This window comes from Maniola jurtina, chromosome 12, assembly GCF_905333055.1.
Source record: "Maniola jurtina chromosome 12, ilManJurt1.1, whole genome shotgun sequence".
In the NCBI taxonomy this organism is placed as follows: Eukaryota; Metazoa; Arthropoda; class Insecta; order Lepidoptera; family Nymphalidae; genus Maniola; species Maniola jurtina.
This window is the reverse complement of record NC_060040.1, coordinates 12,866,313-12,885,289: the sequence shown is the minus strand read 5'-3', so window position 1 is coordinate 12,885,289 and position 18,977 is coordinate 12,866,313. Positions and strand designations below refer to the sequence as shown.

The 18,977-nt window shown below is 33.0% G+C and overlaps 1 protein-coding gene and 1 non-coding gene across 5 annotated transcripts in view; both read right to left on the bottom strand.

Moving 5' to 3' along the window:
* LOC123870222 (protein TANC2) overlaps window positions 1-18,977 on the bottom strand; it is a 300,070-nt gene that overhangs the window by 59,913 nt on the left and 221,180 nt on the right. The gene's annotated exons all lie outside the window — the stretch shown is intronic.
* On the bottom strand, window positions 17,079-17,150 carry Trnaa-cgc. Its single transcript has one exon. It is a non-coding gene; the product is annotated as a tRNA-Ala (tRNA).

The following is an 18,977-nucleotide window of genomic DNA, read 5'->3' as shown; positions in this document are numbered from 1 at the left end:
AAAATATCGCCGCGATAACATCACAAGTCACAAACAATAAATCTAAGAAATGAATCACAAAAAATAAAAATAATGCATTTTACTTTCCCATGCATATAATATTTAATTTTAACTATTATAAGCTGGAACATTAGTAAGGCGAATGGGCAAAGGTTGTAAAACAAAGCTGGTGCTGAAGTGTAATAAGTGATAAAATATGCATATTGGATTATATATTTCATAATATAAATAATACTAAAGCAATTGGTCGGGCCAATTATACGACACTGCTTAGTACCAAACTAGGTTTCAAACGTGTTACCGTTAAGCTGGGTAAATTACGGCAGAAATATGAGGCGTAAACTGCAATTATACGTAATCTAAACAGTTATACTAATGCGATATAAATACAGTGTAAATTGTACCAGAACGCGTTGGAATCTCTTTAAAATTGCTAATGTAACTCAGATATGACACAATTATAAAGCAGGCCTATAAGTCAAAAGGAGAATTTGTTCTAAGGTCTCTATTAGAATTAAATGTAGTAAAGGGCGGCAGAAAAAATGCTAACAGGTCAAAAGCTTAAAGCAAGGTAAGCGTAAAAATGATTTATTAGACAGAGGGTTGTGCATTTAGATAATTGTATAATCTTCTACAATAACATATTACTTATGTAATTGGGTCACAGCTGAAAATCAGCGTCCTACATTGCAAGACATAATGCTGAGCTGTACACTTATTTTTATGTAGCAGATGAACAAAAATATCAAATAAATGTATTTCTTTCTTTCTTTCTTTCTATTTATTAAAAAGAAAGACTGACTGACATATCAACACTTATATTTTGCTATAGCGTAGCTACAGACCCACACGGCTCAGACAGCGTAGACAGGATTTTAAAATATTCCACCAGAATCGAGTGAAAAGAATGAAAAAAAGGAAGAATGTATGAGAGACAAGAAATAGATTTTTGCATACAATATCATTTTGACTAAAATCCATAACTGATCATAAGAATATGTAGAACTGCACATAAACAACTTGTGAAAAAAGTTTAGAATTGCCCGTATATTCTTCAGACACAATACAATTACATCTACCAAAGCCGTTGAATACACCATTAAAGCAAAAATACAGTACTTTACACGAGTAACAAGGTATTTTGGGACAAAAGTAACAAAATCCTATGCCAATTTACATAGGGTTGCATTCAGAATATCAGGAATGTGAAAATGTTGCTTGGTGTACAATGCAAACCAACTTGATTCTTCGCTTGGCATCTTTATTTGAATTTACAGCCATCCACGATAATGAGGCGAACATATACTATAGCTTAGTATCACAGAAATCCAAATAATACTATGCTAGTATAGTATACTTAAGTATACTAGCTAAGCTAGAATACTTAAGTGTCCGTACAGGCTAAATTTTGAATCAGAGATAAGCGTTTTTGTTGCTTTTAGTTATTTCTCTTTTTTGGTATTATCATTTTATACTTGATTGGTGCTATAGAAGTGCTTATGTTTTTGTTTTAAGTATAAAAAATTGAAATTTTTGTTGGATAGAGACTGGACTCATAGATTTAAAATCGTTAAACCTGACTTTTATATCACTTCAAGTGGTAAGTCCAAAAATTTTGGCTATCCAATATGTACGAGAAGTTCAGTTAAGATGTTTGGGAAATGAACTTAATATTTACTATCCAAACTATTAAAATTGGGATATATAATATACAACGCTAATTATTTCTGAATTTATTAAATTAATTAATTAGATTAATTAGATGATATTTCGATCCAGTTGCATGGATCATGGTCACGACGGAAAAAGACGTTAAGTTGAAGCTGTCACGGACAGAATCTATTTCGTATTTACCCATCTTCTGGTTCTTCTTGAGAGAATTTTTCGGATTGTTCATTACTAATTTTATTATTTATCATACTATACTTGTAGTTTTACACCATTTTGTCGTTAAAGCACGAAATAAGTTCGAAATCATGAAATTTTGCTGTTTTAAAGATTTTTCTCTAAACAAATAGTTACGATGGAAAAATTGTTTTAGTTGTTTTACAAATTTCACTAATTCATGTTGATTTTATTACGCGTACAATCTGGGAAAGGCCTCGCTGTATTTGTTTCAAAAATCGTATTGCTGCTCTTTTACCGTACTTTTGACATGACATTTGACACATAGAGGAAATCTTAGAGGAAATATGATGATTCATTGATGATTTCTTTCTCAGATTCTTTGCGTAATACTTTCTATAAACGAAGGTTTCAGAAAATTTATATTAAATGGCTCAGGTATGTTTACCATAAATACCATTCCATTTAAATGCGCTTCTAGTATAACCAAATAAGCAAATCCATTTACACTTTATAATGTTGTCGCAAGGCTCAATCAAATCAAAATGGCTTCATTTAAATCGCTTCACGCGTCACGTAAATTGATATCTTGTTTAGTTAAGTGGATTTTATTAGTATGGATTTCCGCCATTATTATACTATTTAAGTATTCATGGTCACTGTTGCTTTCCCTTGTTAGTGTATTTTTAATTGAAACATTATAAACTATGGAAAAGTTCCTAGTTGCAGTTGATTCCTGAATCATTACTTAGACAAAGTGATTATCTTTAGATGATCGTCTAAGCATCATAGTAATGTTATTTATCTTATTTCTTTTATCACTAACAAATGTTTTTCAGGTAACTATTATTTTAATAATAATGTCCTTCTGACATTAAAGAGTAGTTAAGAAAGTATGATGAAAAATGGCTTTATATGAATTTGTATGAACAATATTGATCTAGAAAGGTGTAATTACACTACAAACACCGGATGCCGCTTGCAGGTGTTTCTAATATTATGACTCTGGTATTACAAAATATTCTTGAATTGAACCAACACGCGTCGATCACTTTACCTTTATTATTGCACGCCATAAAGCCTTGTTATGGATATTTTGTCGCAAAAGCGTTTAAATCATAATCATTTATAGCTATTAAATTATCATGTTTCACATCATTATCATTTTGCTCTACCTTAATATTATTATCATTGTGAGTGATTGCAACATCATTTAGGACCGAGCTTAACTTCATTAACAGCTGTTAGACAGTGGACTGTTGGACAGCACTAACTGCACTAACTAGACTTACATTTATTTATCTCAATGTTTCAAGCCTCTAATGAGCCCCGCGTCCTGTGGACTAAAAGCCGGTGGAAATTTGGACGCAGCGCTAACAGTTATTGAAAAATTTATTTTAACAAATAGCTGTTTTTGACAAAACGAAAAATCCAAATCATATTTTTTTATGCTCAGGTTATTAAACTATTTTATAGGTTATAAACTATTTATCTCATGTACAAAAATTAAATCGAAAGTACGCCAGAAGAGGTATTATTTTGATGAAAGTTAAAACTGATACAACTCTTTTTCATTCTTTGTAACTTGGCAATTCAAAGGTTTTTTACTCATACTATTTTTTTTGTGACAATAAAAAAAGAGAAGAAGTAGACAGGGAAGCACATAATATGTATAAGAAATCTCTACCAATGACTCTTGGGAAAGGTTGTAAAGGAAGAAGAAGAATTCCATATTCAAGAGAAGTAGGTAGGGGTTGTATATTTTGCCAAACTTTTATCAAGTTCTAGCTCCTGATCCTGTTATTCTGCCCGGGGCTGCTTGTTATTCTAATTTGACTCTACAGACAGTTGCATGAGTGGAGCTATCTCTTGAATAAAAACTATTATAAGTTTTTACCAAGTAACTCTTGAAACTGTTCTGTCCGCTCTTCGGCTATTAGCGGAAGTCTAGGCTATCTAGACCAGATACAATACTAGAATGACGTGTTCCTTATAAGCGAGTGGACTCGGAGGATAAACAAGAAAGTAATTGATAGCCACCACGGGGGACTTGTTAAGCTGTCAACTTTTTGTGTGAAAACGATGTAAGAAAAGCCGAGATTGATTTAATTTTTTCAACACAATTTTATTGTAGACTTGTATCTAGTCATAGGGGATTTTAAAGTGGATTCTCGAAGAGAGGACGGTGTTAAAGTGTATAAGCACTTGAATAACATTTTTGTCAAATTATGATTTAACAATGAAATTCAATGTCAGATAAAATTAAAAGAAAAAGAAAATTAAATCATACAAGTGTAAATTAAAAATTTATAACACCCCCGACAAGTGAAGGTTACAGTAACTAGAAAAGACCGAAAAGACCTGATAACTTTCAAACGGCTGAACCGATTTTCTTGGACTATTCCGCGCCTACGATCCAAAGTATCTGAGTTTTCCAAAACATCATTTTCAAATAAATAATTATGTATTTAGGCAACGTCCATCTTGACAGCTTGACATTTGTCAATTGACATAATATTATGAACCTAACGGTTATGTAACCTTCTTTTATACAAGAAAACTAGAAAAGAGCTGATAACTCTTAAACGGCTGCACCAATTTTTTTGGATTATAGCTAAGAACACTCTCGATCAAGCCACCTTTCAAACAAAAAAAAGTAAATTAAAATCGGTTTATTCGTTTAGGCGCTACGATGCCACAGACAGATACACAGATACACAGATACACAGATACACAGATACTAACGTCAAACTTATAACACCCCTCTTTTTGGGTCGGGGGTTAAAAACAAATAAAAGGAAATAAGATAACATAAGAGATAAGTAAAATAAATCGGTTATGGTTTCTCTAAAAATTGTACGTTTATTTAGCTTATTCTCAAAACATATTATATAGGTGCTTCAGTTAAATATGAGATTGTTGATAAAATTAATTTACCACTTCAGATATCCTCACACACAAACTACGGTTCCCATCAGATCAGATACGATGTGCAGATCAAATTACGGAGATCTTTACCTGTGGACAAAAGAAAAAAAAAAGAGTAAGTAAAACGTATCAAATTAATGAAATCCGATATTTAAATAATCAATTAAAGTATATGGTAACGGAGTACCAACTAAATACTCCAATAAACAAAACCATAATGATTCCGTTATCTCAACAACAACAATTAATCGGTGATTCGATCAGTCTTTAATTAGCATATTGTAATCAGAAAATAAAAATATAATTAAAACACGGAATCCGAACCCAAGTTTTACCCCCTACTGCTCACTTTCTCCAATTACTAACTAGTTCATAAAATTCTGTAATTAAAACAATAACAACAATTTGTAATTCTTAAAAAGTTTTCATTTTGATGATATTTTTTAATAAGAATTACGCATCATATATTATACTAGCCGATGCCCGCGACTTCGCCCGCGTGGATTTAGGTATTTCGAAATCCCGTGGGAACTCTTCGATTTTCCGGGAAAAAAGTAGCCTATGTGCTAATCCAGGATATAATCTATGTCCATTCTAAATTTCAGCCCAATCCGTTCAGTAGTTTTTGCGTGAAGGAGTAACACGCACACACACACACACACACACACACACACACACACACACACACACACACACACACACACGCACACGCACACACACACACGCACACGCACACACACACACATACAAACTTTTGCCTTTATAATATTAGTGTGATTGAATGCCTTTCATAAAACTTTTTAAATAGTTACACGAAAAATTAATAACTGTCTCGTTTTTTAAAAAATTTTTGACGTTTTTCCACCACGCATGTTGGAATTGTGATATGGCATCTATTAATGAAAAAACTTGAGAGTAACTTTGGCCTAGCGAACCTCAAAAGAAGTCTTTTCCCAAGATGGTCTGAGCGCGCACAAACATATTAAAGCTGAGATTTAAAATGAATAACGATTGACGAGTGAAACAATAAACTTACGGAGATATTAATATTGATTTTTTTTAAATCAGACCCTCGTGCAAAATACAGAGTCATATTATTATTATGCTTGAAAAATAAATTCTGACAGTATCCACATTTCTTGTAATACTCCGTGTTAATTCAGCTGGTACTCCATTTTCATTATCGACAATTGCATTTTGAATTGGTTCGTATATATCATTCAATTCAATGTACCATTCATTGGCTCTTTCTGTGAAAGCTTATGATTTATTAACTCTGTGACTGACATACAAGTAACTAATGTAGCTCCGAAAGATCTTTTAGTACCGATAGTTGAGTACTGTTACTCTAATAAGGTGATTAAAGATAAAAAGGATTATTTAATTTAGAATGCCGGAGATAGTAAAGATCTATTCAATTAGACGAATAATTGCGGAAATTCTTATAAATATGGATAGCAGAGCATTGTGAAGGTCTATAACCCTATGTAGTCAACATTCAACATTTCACGGATACGAGCTTAGCGATTCGCTACCTTGTTTCTGATTCACATCGTTAAGATAAGGAATGCTTCGGCTTCTGCTTTCCTACCAATCATTTAGGTATCTTCAAATAGGCATATATACATCTTTTAGATCTAAATTATTTATTAGGTTTGATTGCAGTCTAGAGCTAGTCTAAAAGAAAAAACGCGGATGTTAGAACATGTTGAGGGAGAAACTCCGTGTAACAATAAATAACATGCATATAAAATTTTATGTAGTAATTAGGTGTTAGCGAAACTCATAGTTATAGGTCTGTATGAAACTATAGCGAATATATCCTTCCAAAGTAGAACTGGTATACGATTATTTATTCCGGTATTCTGGCAATAAAATCACAATTGATGAGCATTAAAGTGAGATTTGTCAACAATTTACTACTATTAACGTTACCAGTGGTTAACGTAATTTAAGATAGAAAGTGGAACGGATATAATTTATGTCTGTTGCATTGCAGACATTTAGAATAGATGAGAAATAAATCGAAACATAAATACATATAACTTTCTCCCCCATAACGAAGCATGTGGCTGGACATGCGAGCTATGTGAATATATTTGTAAGCTCACGCGTAAATTCGCACAGGCAATCTTCTTTGACCTAACATATTCATTGCACTTAATCAAGATTCGTTTGGTATTCTCTTTCATAGGCTTGATCATTTTGATTCTCACAGCCTTAATAAGTTGAAAGCAGTTTAGTCTTTAGTACTAATTCACGTCCACATCCAGTAGACACTTGTTATAGTTGCTTGTTTTTGTGCTGTTAATTTTGTTTAGCTTCTGTTTAAACAAGCTTTTACCTAAAAGCTTTCTTTGTTTACTAAATTTATTTATTTATTATAGGCAAGCGCTTGACCACAATCACACCTGATGGAAAGTGATGATGTGGCATAAGATGGACGCGTTTACCTAGGAGATGCCTATTCACTCTTGTTTTAATGATACCCGGATTGTAATTGGTAGAAAACACAGATCGTGAAATAGTGTCCCAAACCTTAGCCATGCTGAGTAAAAAGTTACCATCCAATTTTTTGTTTATTGCACTTGGCCAATTAATTAAAAATTTATTAGATTATTGTTAAAATAGGAAGTATAGGTAAGGATTTGTTTTAATCGTGCTTACAAAAAGTGTTCCTTATAAAACACGCCATTTTTACTTTCCTGCCTTGGATTGGTCTCCGCAAAAGGATGAAGTGGTAACCCACATGGGTTATTGCCCTTAACTGATTTGGAGCCGGTTTATTTTGATCGAGAGCAACGGTTAGTGAATTATTGACGATTTCTTTAACGAATGCTAAAATTAAAAAATCGTTATGCTGTCAAGGTATTTGAAATGTATAGTCGATTCGGAACTTAATGTAATAAAAGTTTATTATTCGGACTACGTTAATATTCAGAATGTCCATCATTATTGTGTACATTGACAGTGAAATAGTTACTGTTATAATTAACTCTATTATGTTTCTGTCAGATATCATTAACAGTTAGATCTAAATAGCAAGCCTCATTATTGTTTTGAAAACTGGAACAAATAGTTGAGTAACGAAAAGAGAAGGAATTATAATAAAGTGCATAATTTCTTTATACTCAACGTTTGACTACTTGTTTGAGAATTACCAAATACGTTGCATCAAAAAGGCTTTAATCCATAGTCCATATTGATAATATTATAAATGCAAGCGAATGCATCTATGCTATACATAAACATCCAATAGATGGCGCGCGAACTTTTTTTTTAAATTAGTTGTATGAGATGGCAAAGCACTAGCTTGTTAGGTATCAGCCCGATCTATATTGCGATTCGATTGTTAGCAAATAAAGAAAATTCCAAACTTTAATTAAACTTGTAAGTTATAACTATATTTTAACGAACTTCTGGGCACTATCGGGTCTACAGATTTCGATCGCTGCACCAGCGCCTCCCACGCTAATAGACGTCGTATTTTAAACACTGACATCCGACAAGCAGCAAACTGTATTAAAAAGCAACCTGTTTTGTGAACCTTTGTTTAGAGTACCTGTGATGTCAACATCGGTAGTCTATTAGATCGTGAACTGCCTCTGGTTTTGAAAACATAGAATTTCACAAGTGTAAATTCAAAATTTATAACACCCCCGACAAGTGAAGGTTACAGTAACTAGAAAAGAACTGATAACTTTCAAACGGCTGAACCGATTTTCTTGGATTATAGCTAAGAACACTCTCGATCAAGCCACCTTTCAAACAAAAAAACTAAATTAAAATCGGCTCATTAGTTCAGGAGCTACGATGCCACAGACAGATACACAGTTACACAGATATACAGAGATACACAGATACACACGTCAAAATTATAACACCCCTCTTTTGTGTCGGGGGTTAAAAAGAAAAACGGAGTGGCAGATGGCCCTATTTCCATTTGTATCCCAGAAATGTATCCACGCATCAGGTGACCCAAGAGCTGGCGTTTATTTAGATTTAGTCCAACGGCCAAGTTTGTCAGTGTCATTAATAATCACTTCACGATTGACGGCATGTTGACGGTGCATATTTTTAACCCCCGACCCAAAAAGAGGGGTGCTATAAGTTTGACGTGTGTATCTGTGTATCTGTCTGTGACATCGTAGCTCCTAAGCTAGTGAACCGATTTTAATTTAGTTTTTTTTTGTTTGATAGGTGGCTTGATCGAGAGTGTTCTTAGCTATAATCCAAGAAAATAGGTTCAGCCTTTTGAAAGTTATCAGCTCTTTTCTAGTTACTGTAACCTTCACATGTCGGGGGTGTTATAAATTTTTAATTTACACTTGTTCCTAATATTTTTTCTATTTTCTGGTGTTTATTTAGTCCAACGGCCAAGCCTGGCAATTCAGTAAGATGCCATAACTAACCAGTGTCATTAATAAATCACTTGACGGGTGACGGCATGTTGACGGTGAATATTTTTCCTAATTTTTTTGTTAATTTTCTGGCGTTTATTTAAACCCATGTCCAAGCCTGGCAATTCAGCGAGATGCTATTCGTCAGTGTCTTTGATAATAATAATTAAACGCTTGACGGTTGAAGGCATGTGACGGTGCATATTTTTCCTAATTTTTTTTATAATTTTTATTTCCTGTATTATATTAAGAAATAATTTAAGTAGTACCTAATTTATGAATTAACATAATATTATACCCGAGAAATTTAACTCTCTTAGCTCTCATTTACGCGTATGGAGTAACATTAAGCGTTTTTGAGTATTGCATTTTTTTCGAAATGTTCAAATCAGTGTTAAACCAATTTTAAGTACTTGTATTGCATAAGTTTGAAGATTTTTACATGTGTGTAATAAGGATTAAGTGCGTTCACTAAATTATAAATGGCGTAATTACCTTGAATTTTAGCATAATTATTGAAGGTTTTTAAGTAATATTAAGGCGTTTGTGTATAGATTAATTATTGCGAAAGGATTTACTATTTTGGATATAAAATTACTTATTTTTGGACCTTCAGGCTTATTAGGTAAGTTTAAATTACTATGTATTGAACAATTTTACAGAATTTGATTTCGCAATATTACTGGCGCTTTAATTTTGTAATAATTATGTATCTACTATCTACCCATATGTTTTATCATAATATAACTAACAAGTAGTTTCCTGTGACTTCTTCTGTTTAAATTTTCGATTTTTTAACCCCCGACCCAAAAAGAGGGGTGTTATAAGTTTGACGTGTGTATCTGTGTATCTGTGTGTCTGTGTATCTGTGTATCTGTGTATCTGTGTATCTGTGTATCTGTCTGTGGCATCGTAGCGCCTAAACGAATGAACCGATTTTAATTTAGTTTTTTTTGTTTGAAAGGTGGCTTGATCGAGAGTGTTCTTAGCTATAATCTAAAAAAATTGGTTCAGCCGTTTAAGAGTTATCAGCTCTTTTCTAGTTTTCTTGTAGAAAAGAAGGTTAGTTAACCGTTAGGTTCATAATATTATGTCAATAGACAAATGTCAAGCTGTCAAGATGGACGTTGCCTAAATACATAATTATTTATTAATTGAAAACGATGTTTTGGAAAACTCAGATACTTTGGATCGTCGGGGGTGTTATAAATTTTTAATTTACACTTGTCTATTTTTAGGTAAAAGTAATCTATAATCATCGAAAGAATGCCAGGTTTATCAAAATCATTTTCGTGCTTTAATCATAAAAAAGATAATCACAGTAATTTAAAATTCAGATACTAATTGACGTCCGTATGCATTTAAGTTTTTAAATATCACGACGTAGTAACTTATACACACCTGTGTACAGAATGTAGTTAGCTTTGCACCCAATTACGTACATCCTGATCGACTGACGGCCTAAATTAACAAGTGTAAATTAAAATTTATAACACCCCCGACAACTGATAACTTTCAAACGGCTAAACCGATTTTCTTGGATTATAGCTAAGAACACTCTCGATCAAGCCACCTTTTAAACAAAAAAAAAGTAAATTAAAATCGGTTCATTAGTTTGAAGCTACGATGCCACAGACAGATACACAGATACACACGTCAAACTTATAACAGCCCTCTTTTTGGGTCGGGGGTTAGTAAACAATCTATCTGTAACGTGGTAACATGTATATGTAACCTGTCGATATGTTACTTAGCAAAATTGTACCTACCTAAATTTCCAAAAAATTGTATGGTTGTTGTAAACATACAGTAAAGTGTGTTGTGGCAAAATAACAATGTTGCTAAATAAATAATTTACTTATACACAGATTACGCGTCATATAGTTAGTTTCGGCCGTGCGAAATTAGTTACTAAGAAATAAACAAACATTTAGAAACACTTTTGTATTAAATTATAATATATTTTATAATAGTGTACGTATTTAAATTTTATATAAATATATCGTTTTGTAATACTGAAAGTAGATTGCTTTCATTTTCACTTTTTGGAAATGTGGTAAGTTTAATATCATACGACAGTTTGTCAATTCGTCTCATTAGCGTTGCGAGTTCACGGGTGATTTGATTTCATTTCGTTTATTAAAATCGTTTATCTGTTACAGATGTAGAAATCTTAATTAATTGGTTACTTATAGTAAGAATATTCTATCTCTTCAAGGTAAGTATAAGATATTTATATATGTTACTGTTTTCACTAAACTCTCATTTTTCCAAATTGTTACGAAAGCCCGAACAAAAGTGAATTCTAAGATTTTGCAGTACAAGAAGTTTTATCGGCTTTTTAATGTGATTTTGTGATTGTGTGAAAATAAGTCAAAATTAACAATTATCATAGAACAGTTCGAATTTTTAATATTAAAACTTGGTGAATCTTAGATTTTACTGAAAATCCTACGATTTCCCGCTGTCCAAACTAGACATACAGACATACTAGACAACTAGACATACACTACAGATACAACTAGAGTAACATTCAAATTAAATTATTGTAAGTATACCTACTTAGGTATCGATTTTCACCAATAATTACATTTGCTTTTAGTAATTAATTAGTCTTTAGTTGAGTTTATTCAAATCATACTTTAATTTGACTGTATTGATCACTTCAATGAGGTAAACGGCTGTGTAATTAGTTAAAAAGATTTCGGTTTTAGTGTCGAATTTGCTATACAGAGATACGATTAAAGCTCATATCAACATTGAACTGGTTTTAATAACCCTCCTTAAGTAATTACCGAAATTTCGAAAATATAAGACTGACACTGGATAAATAAGAGCGGTAAAACATAAAGGGACTAAGGAGGAAAGTAAAAGTATGCTTTATATCGTAATCAATCTTCTTCAACCTTGTATTTTACGCTTATTATACATATATTTATTAATTTTTTATATTCAAAAGGCTACCGGATTTACAATGTGCGATTGCATCACTTTTATCCGGATAGGTATTAATGGTCATCATCATCATCATCACTATCGACCAACAGACTTCCACAGCTGGAAATAGGACCTTTGTCTTCCTACTCTTAGGAAACGGTATTCAAATTCAAAATATTTTTATTCAATTAGACTTTTACAAGTTCTTTTGAATCTTTGAATTATTTTGAATTTTGGTATACCAACACGACCAGAAAACGTGCTCTCCAACGGGCATTGAACACAGGACCCATCATCTGTACGCTCACAAGTTAACTACTAGACCAACGAGGCAGTTATGTACTCGGTGCACATCAGTAGACAGTGCACGGTGGTCGTAATAACAGAGTTAATAACAAGACAAGGGACAGACGTCCCTTAGAGTTTGGAGTAGGCATATTCATTATTTTTATAGCTTAAGCTTTTAATACTCTATTATTATCAATATCTATTGAAATGAATTATAAATATTTTATATCACATGCCACCCCTTCCCCGTCGTCTACTTATCATTTACTAATCTTGAAATCATAGTGAACCTCACGATTCAAATAAATTAATGTCTTTTAATAAAAAATCCATAAAGGACCCTTCTTGAGTCAATGAAAGATGTGATGACAATTTGACCATTTAAATTATTATACCTTATAATATACAGATAGATTACTTGATTGTATTGTGAAGAAAAACTAAAAGACAAAAAAGGTGTAATCACATCTTCAAAATTCCAATTCCAAATTGCGAACCTCTAGTTTTATCCTGAGGATAAACTAGAGAATCTAAAAGTGTCATTTACACTTTTGGCTTGATGCGTTTTTTTCTCATTGATATGTTATTTTAAATTCTAGGTAGACACGGACAGTACCGGTTCCAGTCGCTCTGATTTGGTGTGAAGAACTAGGTTATCCTGAAGAGGCTGAAACTAAAGATTTCACATTTCTAACTATTTAGTTCCCACATTCTTTGATTTTATATGCGGTCAGTACTCCATATTATACACATAGGTACGGTAAGTATAATATTAAAATTCTTAATTTGTGAGCATTTCAATAGAGCTTCATAAAACATTCAAATGAGCTATAAAAGTCCGAAAGCATTTATTGATACTCTTACGTTTACAATTTGATTTACTACTTTGGTTTTCAAGATAATGGGAGTAATTTTGTTTACTAAAATAAATAATTAGATATCTTCTATACATTTAAATATGTTTTATAGAATAAATACTAGGCTTTGATGGTGACTTTCACTGCGTAGGTTTTTAAAGATTCCGTGGTAAAAACAGAAACAAATCTAAAATAATATAAGATTTAACAGAGCTCTAAAAAGTCACTTGAGGTTTTCAACCTTACTGTTTTGTAGTATCACAGTGAAATAGTATAAACAAGTGCTTAGAGTAGGAATTTTCAATTATTATAGTAGGTAAAATTAAGAATCTATCAAACTTTTTATTAACAGTTAACAGTTCCCGTATATGGAACATAGCCAAATAAAAAGGCGCTAGAAGTTTTAAATCATTGATTTCTTTTTTATGGCCATTTGCTTTTAAGGAAAATTGAGTAGGATTTAATTTCCATGATAATATTGTGACATTGTTTAGGAATTGGTTATTTATTTAAAAACTAGATCAGTCGCTCTCAGTAACGGCTTCACACAGGTTGACTTAAGACTAAGGATTTGCTTTATACTTTTTCGAGATAAAAGATGAGAAAAAGCCTCAATAGCTCAACGGTTATAGGAGCGGACTGAAATCCGAAAGATCGGCGGTTTAATCCCCTTCCGTTGCACTTTTGTCGTATCCACTCCTAGCACAAACGTTACGCTTGGTTGGAGGGGAAAGGGGAATGTTAGTCATGATTCAAATGGCTAATATTCTTTAAAAAAAAAAACAACCTTGCAAACTTAAAACTCGGTCGCGCTAAGTTTGCACCTCGCTGGAATGCGGCGTCTCTCGCACTTCCCCGCTCACCTCCCCGCGGTCGTCTTGTCGCGTCAGTACGGTTCGCATATATCGTACGTATAACGTCAGTGTGACGTCATCGACGCGAGGTGCAAACTTAGCTTGACCGAGTAGTATTTATAGAATACCTACTCGCTTTGGGTTTTCACCAGTGGTTACAACTTCTTTACCAACTAGTCTATCGGTATTCTACAGGATATATTTCGGAGAGTGCACAAGAACTCTTTGACCACGTTTCTCCTTCACCTTTCTACCATCGTACCGCCAGGCACCGTCAAGGTCTGCATCCATACGTAGTCGAAATTCCTCGAACACGTACGAAGCGATTTGCTTCCTCTTTTCTAATCCGAACCGCTAGGATATGGAACGCCCTTCCGGCATCAGTTTTCCCTTTCACCTATAATATGGGTACCTTCAAGTCCAGAGTGAATAGGCAACTTCTAGGCATCCATCTTAGGCTGCATCATCACTTGCTAGCAGGTCTGATTGCAGCCAAGCGCTAGTCTATATAATTAAAAAAAAACCTGCCTACCTCAAAATATGTTTAACGGATCTCATTCAAGTCTTCACCAATAAAATTACTCAAATGGTATGCATAACCACCTGTGCAAGACCGATGCTCTCTACGTATGACCCGCAATATGAACCTTTTATCCAGTTCCTCGTATTAGATGTTGGACACGTTGTCTGTGTGTCCAAGGCTTTATTTATACAAAGCTGCCCAACTAAAGCTGGGAAGACTGACGAGGTAATTATAATAATGGTGAATGTCACGAAATGGGAACATCATGACTCACGAACTTAACTAAACTACACTCAGGTACCTAACTGTAAGTGTGTGAAAAAGTGAGTTTCTAATGCAATTAATAAGGTTTTATCTATCGACTAGCGACCGCCGCTTTACCTCATAGAAATCCTTTTATTCTATATCCCGTGGGAATTTCAAAAAAAAAAAAATGGCTTTGATCCTTGTCTACATTATAAATGGAACCTCTACGCAGAACTTCAGCTTTCTAGATCCAAGGGCTTGGGTTGGATGTTGATGAGTCAGTCAGTACTTTTCTTTTTAAACGACTGTTTTCAGGGTTCATATTATATGTATGTAAGTTTCTTTGAACTACCATAATTTCTAAATGCATCAACAGATTTGGATGTATGGGGTATCGTCAAAACCTTTTCACCATCCCGAGTGTTACTGGCTATATTTAAAAAAAAATATGTCAGAGCAATTGTGTTTTTAATTTTATTTTAATTATTATTTGTTATACTTGGAAGATAATTAATAATGATTAATTTCATATGGTTAATATAACTACGGCTACTACATATTTATGCCTGTTTTGGATATTCAGTATTAGAAGTATAATTATGTGTAATTGCATGAACAGGAAGAATTAAAACAAAGGTGATAACGACATGTATTTAATTAAGTAATTTACGTTAGCAAAATGACAACCTTACATTAAATGGTAATGTTATATGGACAAGTATGCAAATAACAAACGGGATCCATCTATGCAGCGTTTTTGATAAATCATATAACATCACAAATGAAGCTCGTGAATGACGGACGTCTATATTATACTAGAGGATGCCCGCGGTTTCATCCGCGTGGATTTCGGGTGTTTTTAAATCCCATAGGAACTCTTCAATTTTCCGAGATAAATGTAGTTCCAAATAGTGCCATAAATTCTTTCATTGTCAACTAGACAAACGTTTAAACGTCCTTTGAGTTCACAGAAGATTTTTACGAGCTCATTTCTGCGATCAGCTGTTTACAGGGTTGTTACATCAGAGTTTTAAACAAATTCTTAAAACTCTCACAACTCTCACGTGGTATCACGCCACGAGACTCATTATTTTTTGGTACATGTACACTACACATCAGTCCTAACCTCATATTATTGCTTTGACGTTAAGGATCTAACACCTCGTATAGGTAGTTACTCGTACGAGACTCATTATTTTTTGGTACATGTAGACTACACATCAGTCCTAACCTCATATTATTGCTTTGACGTTACGGATTTAACACCTCTCATAACATGTATGTAATTCTGAAAATCATAAAAGCTTAGGATTCTACTGAATAAAGCATAAAATTTTTGCAAAACTCAAGAAATCTAAGATGAAAAAGTTTTCACATACTAACTGTATTTATTTGCCCAGCCCAAACCCTAGGTCCTGCAAAGAACGAGTCTACCAAACATTGAGTTTGATTGGTTACAAATAAGTAGGTACCATTACATTTTGTACGGAAAGCGCTAGGGTTACTTCTCATAGGGGTTTCTTGTTTTAGGTACTACGGAACCTTAAAAAGGAAAATATTTTATGAGTTTATCTGGCGTTAAATAGGTAACCTGTCAAGAAACAAGGTAGTGACAATTAGTCGTGTTCATGGTAATGACTCTTTATTATCATAGTTGTCGCAAATTGCATGCCATATGTGGTGGCACACTAGAAGGAAAATATGTGGTGTATGTGTTTGTGTATGTTAAAATCATAGTTAAACTTTGTAGATCATATCAAGGGTTACCACTTATATAGAAATTAATTTACAATCATTAATAAAATGAAGTATAAGTAAACATTAAACATTATTACAACAAACAATTATATCAGCATAAATAGAAAATTGTACCTATAAGTACTATTGTCTGGGTAAGGCTGATACTTATGAATAATTAATTATTATTTATTAAAATAATAACAAAAATATACACTTAAAAAATCAGTTTTATAATATTTCAAATTGAAATAAATTACGAAATATAAAAATTATATTCCGTGTTAGCAACCCTAATAGTCAACCTCGTCTCTCTGTCTGGTATGTCATTAGAGCAGTTCCAATAAGAAATACTGTTAGTTTGTATGTGTTTATGAATAATCTCAAGAACTAAGTGGATGTCAGTAAAAATAGAGTATAAAAGAAATAAAAAGAGAAACTTAAATAAAATAGTAAAGTCGTTTGGAGGTGCTGGGATTTGAACCCAGGACTTTCAGCATGCGAAGCAGACACTCTACCACTGAGTTACACCCCCTGATACAAGATGTACTGAAATTTAGCATTCATAGCTAAAACGACACTAGTCATACTATTCTACATAAAGTTCACCACGCCTATTAATTGTGAAAAAACTTCATCTTGTTACAAAAAAGACGGACTAAGTTGACACGTCATATAATTTTACAGAGTTAAGTACCTTCACATATTTCAAATATGCCAAGATAGGATCAAAAATAAAACCTGTCTAAATAAGGCCCGACGGTTGTCCTTCCCAAGTTCACATTCTGTCAAACATAGCCGAAACAATCGGGGTCCTTCGAATAATTGTTGTAATCAATAATGCATTCCATGTTTTGTGCTGAAGAATGACAGGAATGGAACGTTAGCTAAGCTTGGTTAGATTTTGACTGCGTGCGTGCACGTACTTGTATTGAATACGAAAAAACATAACCCAAAATAATCCTATATTTACAATTAAAATGAATCCGGTTTTGTTTTAATCGTAATGGCTATAACTATTATGTGTATATTTTTTCCTATTTTTCAATAAATTTTGAGATTTATTCTTACATATGCACTCCTGTTTTTGAGATTAAATAATCTAAAGTAAAATAATAAAAATCTTCTATTCATCATTAGATATCTTTTCAAAGCCCAAACGGAAAAGAGAGAGGTCATAATTTCATTAAAATTTTGAAATTACCAAAGTTTGTGTTCCCATTTTCCTAGAAAAGTTGAATAATTTTAATGTGTTGAAAGTTTTTGGTTGGCATTTGATATAAAATATGTGAATATAACAATTTTTTTACAGTTTTTGATACGAATAAATATTTTTTATCTCAACACACATAAATTGCATAAAATACCTGAGAATTTATGAGGTAAAAATATTGAAGATAGACGAGTACAATTAAGTAGCTATCTAAGTAGCTTTGCGAACAGGTAGTAGATTTCTTACTAACAATTTCGAAAATGCGTTGCGATTTGCGAATTGCAATTTAACGAGCGTCCAAGTGAGTTCGTTAAGTCTTAAGATTGCGTCGCCACTTAAACCTACTCGTAAGTTTAATTAGCGAACCTAATTAATCTGGGTATTCTAATTAAAATAATTATTTAACATTTTTCAACTTTTATAAATCCTCCAATAAATCTGCCTGACAAGGCGTCATGCTGATAAATGGAGCGGATATAGTAAATATATTAGGTATTTAGCACTAATAAGGAGTTAATTATTTTATTCAAATAGGTATGCTAACTAGCGAAGAATTTAGAATCTTACGCGTTTCAGGGTAATTCAACCTGTCGTAAATTTTCTTTTTCTGCATGGCATAGTGCTAAAAATAACATAGGTACTTGAAGAAATAATTAGTATACGTAGGACTTTACATTACCTATCCATATCCATGCGAATACTATTATACCTAACTATGCGAAAGTGTCTGTCTGTAGGCTAACTTTTCACGGCCCATTTTTAATCGTTTTGACATATGTAGCTATAGATATTGCTTGCATCCTAGAGAAAAACATAGGCTTCTTAGTATCCTGGATAATCAAAGAGTTTCCACGGGATCTAAATCGACGTGAATGAAGTCGCAAGCATCTTCTACTAGGTAAAGAGATGTATGTTGGATATGAGCTACTTTTACCCCAGAAAATCAGTTCCCAAGGGATTTTTCAAACAACTAAATCCACACGGATGAAGTCACGGGAACCATCTAGTTACCTTCAAGGCAAGAGTTAATAAGCATCTTCTAGGCAAGCGCGTTGTACTGTTATGTTTCTCAGGCATAATTTGTCGTCAAGCGCAAATCTATAGTCTCACAGTAAAAAAAGTTTTTTCCAAGACAAAAAAACTAAATAT